The sequence below is a fragment of the Otolemur garnettii genome, unplaced genomic scaffold, assembly GCF_000181295.1.
Source record: "Otolemur garnettii isolate 467f Iridium unplaced genomic scaffold, OtoGar3 scaffold00217, whole genome shotgun sequence".
In the NCBI taxonomy this organism is placed as follows: Eukaryota; Metazoa; Chordata; class Mammalia; order Primates; family Galagidae; genus Otolemur; species Otolemur garnettii.
The window spans coordinates 172,452-180,811 of record NW_003852612.1 but is presented as its reverse complement, the minus strand read 5'-3'; positions in this window follow the sequence as shown (position 1 = coordinate 180,811).

Below are 8,360 nucleotides of genomic sequence, written 5' to 3'. Positions count from 1 at the left end.
ATCACACTACTAGGAAGACCCTAGTAATGGACCAGGATTGGTCCTCACTCACACATTCCCCTCAGACTCAGAGTTTCCAATGAGCTTTTGGTGCTTCAGTCTGGATTTATTTAAGTCTTTATAATTTTTGTTTTTTACAGACATGATCTTTCTCTGAACCCAAGCTGAAATACAGTGACTCCATCATAGTTCACATATCCTCCCATCTCAGCCTCCCAAGTAACTGGGCTTACAGGCACAAGCCGTTTCATCTGGCTATTATTATGTTCTTATTTATTTATTTATTTAGTTAGTTATTATTATTTTCTTCTTGTAGAGACATGATCTTGCTAATGTTTCCCAGGCTGGTATCAAATTCCTAGGCTCAAGCAATCTCCTCACCTTGGCCTCCCAAAGTGCTGGGATTACAGGAGTGAGTCACTGTGCTCAACCTGGATTTTTATTTATTTGTTTGTTTGTTTGTTTGTTTATTTATTTGAAGACATATTCTCACTGTTGCCCAGGATAGAGAGCCATGGTGTCAGCCTAACTCACAGCAACCTCAAACTCCTGAGTTTAAGCAATTCTCCTGCCTCAGACATTTGAGTAGCTGGGACTACAGGTGCTGGCCAGGAACCCAGCTCATTTTTCTGTTTTTAGTAGAGACAGGGTCTTGCTCTTGCTCAGGCTGATCTCAAACTCCTGAGCTCAAGGGATCCTCCTGCCTCACCCTCCCAGAGTGCAAGGATTATAGGCGTAAGCCACCATACCTATCTACCACTGTGCCCGGACTCCTATATGGATTTTAATTTTTATTTTATTTTGAACTTCAGGCGGACAAGTTTGAATTCAGCCAACTTCTCAGTTCCTCACACACACTCATCATGGGTCCACTCAAGCTCCTCTTTTATTTTGTTTTAGTTTATTTTCCCTTTATCCTCAAGCCACAGTCCCCTTCCCACATAGGCAGCCATTATGATGTGCTTAATATAATGTCCTAAAATTTTTTATTATTGTATCACATATGTGTAACTCATAATTTATATACATGGCATTGAGATGTGCGTTCCATCCCTTTTCTTACCTTCTTCACTCAATACCAGTTGCACTCTGTATAGTTTGATGGATTTTGACAAAGCCACAGAGTACAGTACCTATCACTCAAGGATCACACAGAGCACTCCATCACCCTAAGCATTCTCTTTTGAGGCCCCCTTGTGGTCAAACCCTCTACTTGAACCCTAGCCCCTGGCAACTATTGATTTTTCCATCCTGTAATGTTGCAGGATGTGGAATCTTGGGGGTCTAACTTCTTTTACTTAGACAAATGTATTTAAAATTTACTCATGTTGCATTATGTAAGTCAATTGTTTGATCCTTTTTATTTCTGAGTTGTATTCTCTTGTATGGTTGCACCAGTTTGCTTACTCAGTCACCTGGTGAATGATTTCATTATTTCCTATTTTTATTGACAGTGAATAAAACTGCTAAAAACATTCACAGGTTTTTGTGTGAAAGGAAGTCTTAGGTTCACTTGGGTAAATACCTAAGAGTAGGAACTTGAGGTCATCAGGCAAGCATGTTTTAATTTATAGGAAATTACCAAACTCTTTTCCAAAACATCTGTACCATTTTATGTTCCCATCATAAGTGAGAGTCCCCATTGCTCTCCATCCTCACCAGCGTGTGATATTGTCAGCTTATTGTTTTTTTTCAGTTTTAGCTATTCTGATAGTGCTTTCTCATTAGGATTTAAATCTGCATTTCCTTAATGACTAATTATGTTGAGCATTTTTTAATATGTTTATTTTCCATCTCTGTGTATTCTTTGGTAAGACATCTGTTCAGATCTTTTGCCAACTTTTAATTGCCTTGATTATTTTCTTGTTGTTGACCTTGAAGAGTTTTTGTATTTTCTCAGCACAAATTATCAGATATGTTACAAATATTTTCCCCCAATTTTCTTCTATTTTCTTTTATTTTTCTTCTAGAATTATTTTTCTAGAGATTTTATAGTTTTAGATTTAACTTGTAAGTCCATGATCCCTTTTATTATTTATTATTCATAGGGGTGAAGTATGGTCAAAATTCTTTTCTGCACATATGGATATATAATTGGTACATTACTGTTTGCTCAAGAGATATGTTTTTTGGTTGGTGTTCAATTTCCTTGTATTTGTATCATTTTCAAAATTATTTCTCTATATATGTGTGGGACTATAGACCCTTCATTCTGTCCCATTGGTCTATTTGTCTGTCTTGACACAAATGCTCACTATTTAGATGATTTATAGTTTTTCACTTCTTTATAAGATTTATGCCCGGCTATTTCATATTTTTGGAGGCTATGATAAATGATTTTTTGCTATTTCTAAATAGAAACACAATTCTTTTTATATTTAGCTTGCACTACAACTTTGCTACGCTGACTTATTAGTTCTAGTAGCTTTCTAGATTTATGTTTTCGGCTGATAAATAAAAATGGTATATCATTTTGGTGTATAATATGTTGTTTTGAAATAAGCATACATTGTGAAATGATAAAACTTAACTACATAAAATATGCATTTTTCACATATTTATCATGTTTTTTTGGTAATAACACTTAAAATTTACTCTCAGCAATTTTCAAGACTATAATACATTGTTATTTGCTACAGTCATATTGTAAAATAGCTTTCTTGACTTTATTCCTCCTAATGCTAGTAGCTTTTCTATAGATGCTCTTCATTTTGAATATGTGTTACTTATTCTAGTATTTCTACTCTAACATATAATTTTGTTGTTGTTTTGTTGTTTTTGCAGTTTCTGGCCAGAGCTGGGTTTGAACCCACCACCTCCGGCATATGGGGCCGGCACCCTACCCTTTTGAGCCACAGGTACCACCCTACTCTATTATATAATTTGATAACCCTTCTGTTGAATTCACTTTTAAAAATTCTTCAAGAATTTTAATTCAAATTGAATTGGATTTATAGATTAAATCTGAGAGGACTGGCATTAATATAATGTTTACTCTTTTTGTGCATGATCAGTTTTTACTTTCTGATATTTTAATAAAGAAAATGGTACCAAGAACAGTGTAATGGTTAATTTTATGTATTAATTTGAATGAGGTAAGAAATGCCCAAGTATCTGGCAAAACATTATTTCCTGATGTGTGAGGATATTTTCAGAGGAGATGGGGATTCTAATTGGTAAACTAAGGAAAGTACACGGCCCTCCTCAGTATGGGTCAACAGAATGTAATCCATTGAGGGTCTGGACAGAACAAAACAGGCAGAGGGTGGCATTCAGACGTCCATGCCATTGGCTCTCAGCTTTTGATCTCAGACCAGGAATTATACCATTAGTCCCCTGGACCTCAAGCCCAAATTATACACTGTCTTTCCTGCAGCTCCAGTTTGTAGATGGAAGATCATGGGATTTTTTGGCCTCCATAACCATGTGAGCAAGTTCCTATTTAAATCTAATAAACAGATACACATGCACAGGTATATGCATGTGTCAGACAATTCACTTTGTGAACTCATCCTAGAAAAAGTACTACACACCTCATTGCTGATTATCACTACTCTCCTTGACCAGTTAGTGACTGTAAAGATATTTAGCAATGAGGTATGTAGCACTTTTTCTAGAATGAGTTCACCTACTTAATGGTCCAACCTTGTACATGTGTGTGTATATGCGTGCATGTGTGTTTGTGTCTCCTATTGAATCCATTTCTCTGAAGAATCCTATTATGAAGATTTTTTCAGTTTTATATTAATGTAATTGCCAGGTCCTTTGTTGAAAATGTAATTGCCAGGTCCTTTGTTGAAAATTTTCCATTACCTTTTCTAGTTGGATATAGTTTCTATAGAAGTTTCTGACTTTTGAGAAATGATTGTGTATCCAGCCACATTCAGGAACTTTCTTGTGAGATCTTACAGTTTTTGTTGTTTGTTTTGTTTCACTATAGGGTTCCTGGTGACTAACTCTTAAATTTGAATAAATAGCAAAGGTCCCCTAAGCATTTGAGGAAAACTTGTGGTACGATGCCACATCAAACAGAGGAGGTAACAGGTCACAAATGAAAACTGTCAAAAGGGTAGGAGGAAGGACAATGGCTGACTAGAGTCAGCTTTCACCAGAGGCTCTTGTTCAGAAGAAGATTTCTTGGACAGAAGTGGACTCAGTGAAGTCAAAAGTGGGGAGTTGAGCTAAGAAAGAAGATAGACAAGTACACATCATCCCTGCTAAGTCAATCTGTGACTATAAGAAAGGGAATCCAAGAAAACAAATTCCAAGTACAAAGCCCATCACTAAGAGGATGAGAGATCCCTCCCCCCAAGTGAGAGGCTTACTGTGGGGTCTCTGCAAGCAAGCAGTGAACAAAAGACCTCTCATTTTACCCCACAGGAGAGAGTTGCTAAACTCCAGGCCTCCTTCTCCAGGGAGGTCTCATTTGTGAGCCTAGGCATCATCCTGCCCAGCATAAAACTGAACAAATATTTTCCCTGCAATTCTGGACTCCCAGTCCAACCTTTCCCCTCTTGCCTGGCAGACTAAAGGTCTGCCCCCTGCAAAGCCCAAAGGATTTGGCATTTCCCTGAGAGGACTGGGCATTGTGTGGGTTGCTGGACAGCAGCATGGAAACAGTGACTCAAGTGGAAGCAGGGGGCTCAGGAAGAGAGAGACACATGGGAGAGAGAGACTGATGCCCCTGTTCTGACTTTGGCAAGAGGTCTTTTCTGACTTGATAGCTCACTGAAGAGGACCAGGCTCCATCCCCTTGGGTTTGTGGGATGGAACTGCCTGTGGATTTCTACTATCAAGCTGCTGAAGACCCTTTGAACTCTCCCTGTTGAGCAGTGAATGGACTGCCCAGGACAATCTAATTAGAGCTCTTGACCTGGGCTGTCCACCCAGGGACCCTCCAGGCTTAAGAAGTAGTTGTTTTGTAGGTAAAGGACTGATTCTCCTCCTCCTCCACTGGTGAGGGGCGGGGTGCAACAGTTGCTTGTATCTCTCCCCAAGTGAGATTTCAACCTAATACTGCATCTCATTAGGATTGGGTAAAGGTTGGCTAAGTTCAAGACAGAGCCAGCTTTCACTATCTTACCAAGCAAGTCCTCAGAGTCTCTGGCTGCTGCTCTGAAAGGGACCTTTGTAAGGCTGTAGGGCAGTGGTCCTCAACCTTCTTAATGTCACGACCCTTTAATACAGTTCCTTATGTTGTGGTGACCTCCAACCATAAAATTATTTTTGTTGCTACTTCATAACTGTAATTTTGCTACTGTTATGAATCATAATGTAAATATCTTATATGCAGGATGTATTTAGGTAACCCCTGTAAATGGGTCATTTGACCCCCAAAGGCGTCACAACCCACAGGTTGAGAACTGCTGCTGTAGGGAAAAAGCCACAATCACAAGCCCCTGGCCATTGGTAAAGGGCTAGTTAACTCCACTTCCCAGGGCCCCCAATCCAATCTCACCCTATCAGTTTTAACTGCCAAATTATGGAAAATAGTCATAGGGCAGAACCAGTTGAAGAACTCTGGCAACATGAATAATCAGAGTAGATCAATTCTCCCAAGGAATGACAAAGGAGATACAACAGAAAATACCATTTATAGACAAATGGCTGAATTGTCAAAATTAGAATTCAGAATATGGATGGCAAATAAGATGAATAGAATGGAGAAAAAGATGGAAGTAGAAATCCAAAGAGTAGTTCAAAAATTGTCTCATGAAATTAATCAATTCAAAGACAAAGTCACCAAGGATATGGACATAATGAGAAAAGATACAACAGAGCTCAAGGAAGTGAAAAAGTTATTCAAGTAGATTCAGAATACAGTAGAATTCCTCAGTAATGGAGTTCAGCAGGCTGAAGAAAAGATCTCAGAAATTGAAGACAAGGCTTTTCAATGATCCCAAGCATGCAAAGAGGCAGAAAAATGGAAAACAAGAACAGAACATTCCCTGGGAGAGTTGTGGGATCATTCCAAAAGATCAAACATCTAACTTCTAAGAATTCCTGAAGGAGAAGAGGATGGTGCTAAAGGCACAGATACTCTATTCCAAGATATTATGGAGGAGAATTTCCAAAGCATTGCAAAAGATACAGAAATTCAAATAGTAAATAGCTTGAGAACCCCAGGAAGACTCAAGCCAAATAAAGCATCTCCTAGACATGTTGTAATTAACTTTGCCAAAGTTAACATGAAGGAGAAAATCTTGCAAGCAGCCAAATGTAAGAAAAGCACTACCCACAAAGGGAGAAATATTAGCATGAGTGCAGATCTTTCAACTTAAACTTTTCAAGCCAGAAGAGGATGGTCATCACTTTCAATATTCTAAAGCAAAACAACTTTCAGCACAGGATCTTGTATCCAGTTAACCAGAGTTTCAATTGTGATGGAGAAATCAAATACTTTACTTACATGCACATGTTGAGGAAATCTGCCATAATTAAACCAGCTCTCCAGGAAATACTCAGACCTGCTTTCCATAATGACCAGCACAGTAGTCTACCACCAAAGTAAACTCAACCAGAATTTGTCAAACAAAACCTAACTTCCATAATGGTGAAAGGATTAAAAAGATGCACTGGCCCTTTGGAAAACATGATGACCAAAACACTACCATACCTATTAATCCTGTCAATTAATGTAAATGGCTTAAATTTTCCTCTAAAGAGCCACAGGTTGGCTGGATAAATACAAAAACTCAGACCAGGTATCTGTTGCCTACAGGAGACTCATCTTACCTGAAAGGATAAAAAAGACTTAGGGTGCCGGGATTGACATCTATCATACACACAAATGGAAATCAGAAAAAAAAGCAAGGGTTGCAATTTTATTTGCAGATACAAAATGATTTAAACCAACAAAAATAAGGAAAGACAAAGGAGGACACTACATATTTGTCAAGCAAAATACTCAACATGAAGAGATTTCGATCATTAATGTTTATGCACCCTACCCAAATGCTCTTCAATTTATAAAGCAAACCCTAATAGATATGAACAATTTGATAACTTCTAACACTATGATAGTGGGAGTTTTTTTTTTTTATTAAATCATAGCTGTGTACATTAATGCAAACATGGGACCAATGTGCTGATTTTATATGCTATTTGAAATATTTTCATCAAACTGGTTAACATAGCCTTCACCACATTTTCTTATTGTGTTAAGACATTTATACTCTGCATTTAGTAAACTTAACATGTACCCTTGTAAAATGCACCATAGTTGTATTCCTACCAATTACCCTCACTCCACCCACCCTTTCCTCTTCCCTCCCCTTCTTCTTGGGCTATAGTTGGGTTATAGCTTTCATATGAAAGCTATAAATTGGTTTCATAGAAGGGCTGAGTACATAAGATACTTTTTCTTCCATTCTTGAGATACTTTACTAAGAAGAATATGTTCCAGCTCCATCCATGTAAACATGAAAGAGGTAAAGTCTCCATCTTTTTCAAGGCTGCATAATATTCCATGGTATACATATACCAGAATTTATTAATCTATTCATGGGTCAATGGGCACTTGGGCTTTTTCCATGACTTAATAATTGTGAATTGGGCTGCAATAAACATTCTGGTGCAAATATTTTTGTTATGAAGTGATTTTTGGTCTTTTGGATATGTAACTAGTAGAGGAATTGAAGGATGAAGGATCAAATGGCAGGTCTGTTTTTAGATCCCTAAGTGATCTCCAAACATCTTTCCAAAAGGAACGTATTAGTTTGCATTCCCACCAGCAGTGCAGAAGTGTTCCCTTTTCTCCATAGATAGTTGGAGATTTTAACACCCCTTTGGCAGTTCTGGATAGATCCTCTAAGAAGAAACTAAACAAAGAAATAATGGACTTAAATTGACCCTAGAATGAATGGACTTAACAGACATCTACAAAACATTTCATCCTAATAAAACTGAATACACACTCTTCTCTTCAGCCCATGGATTATCCTCCAAAATTGATTATCTCTTAAGACACAGTCTAATGTCAACAAATTTAAAAGAATAGAAATTATTCCTTGTATCTTCTCAGACCATCACAGAATACTAGTTGAACTCAACAGCAACTGAAATCTTCATACTCAAAGTCATAGAAACTGAATAACCTTAGGCTGAATGATAGGTGGGTCAAAGACAAGATTAAGAAGAAAATTTTTGGAACAAAATGATGATGAAGACACAAATTATCAAAACCAGTAGGATAGGCTCAATGCCCATAGCACAGTGATTATGGTGCCAGCCACATACACTGAAGTTGGCAGGTTCAAACCTGGCCCAGGCAAGCTAAACAACAATGACAACTGTAACAAAAAATAGCTGGGTCTGTGGCAGGTGCCTATAGTCCCAGATGCTTGGGAGACTGAAGCAAG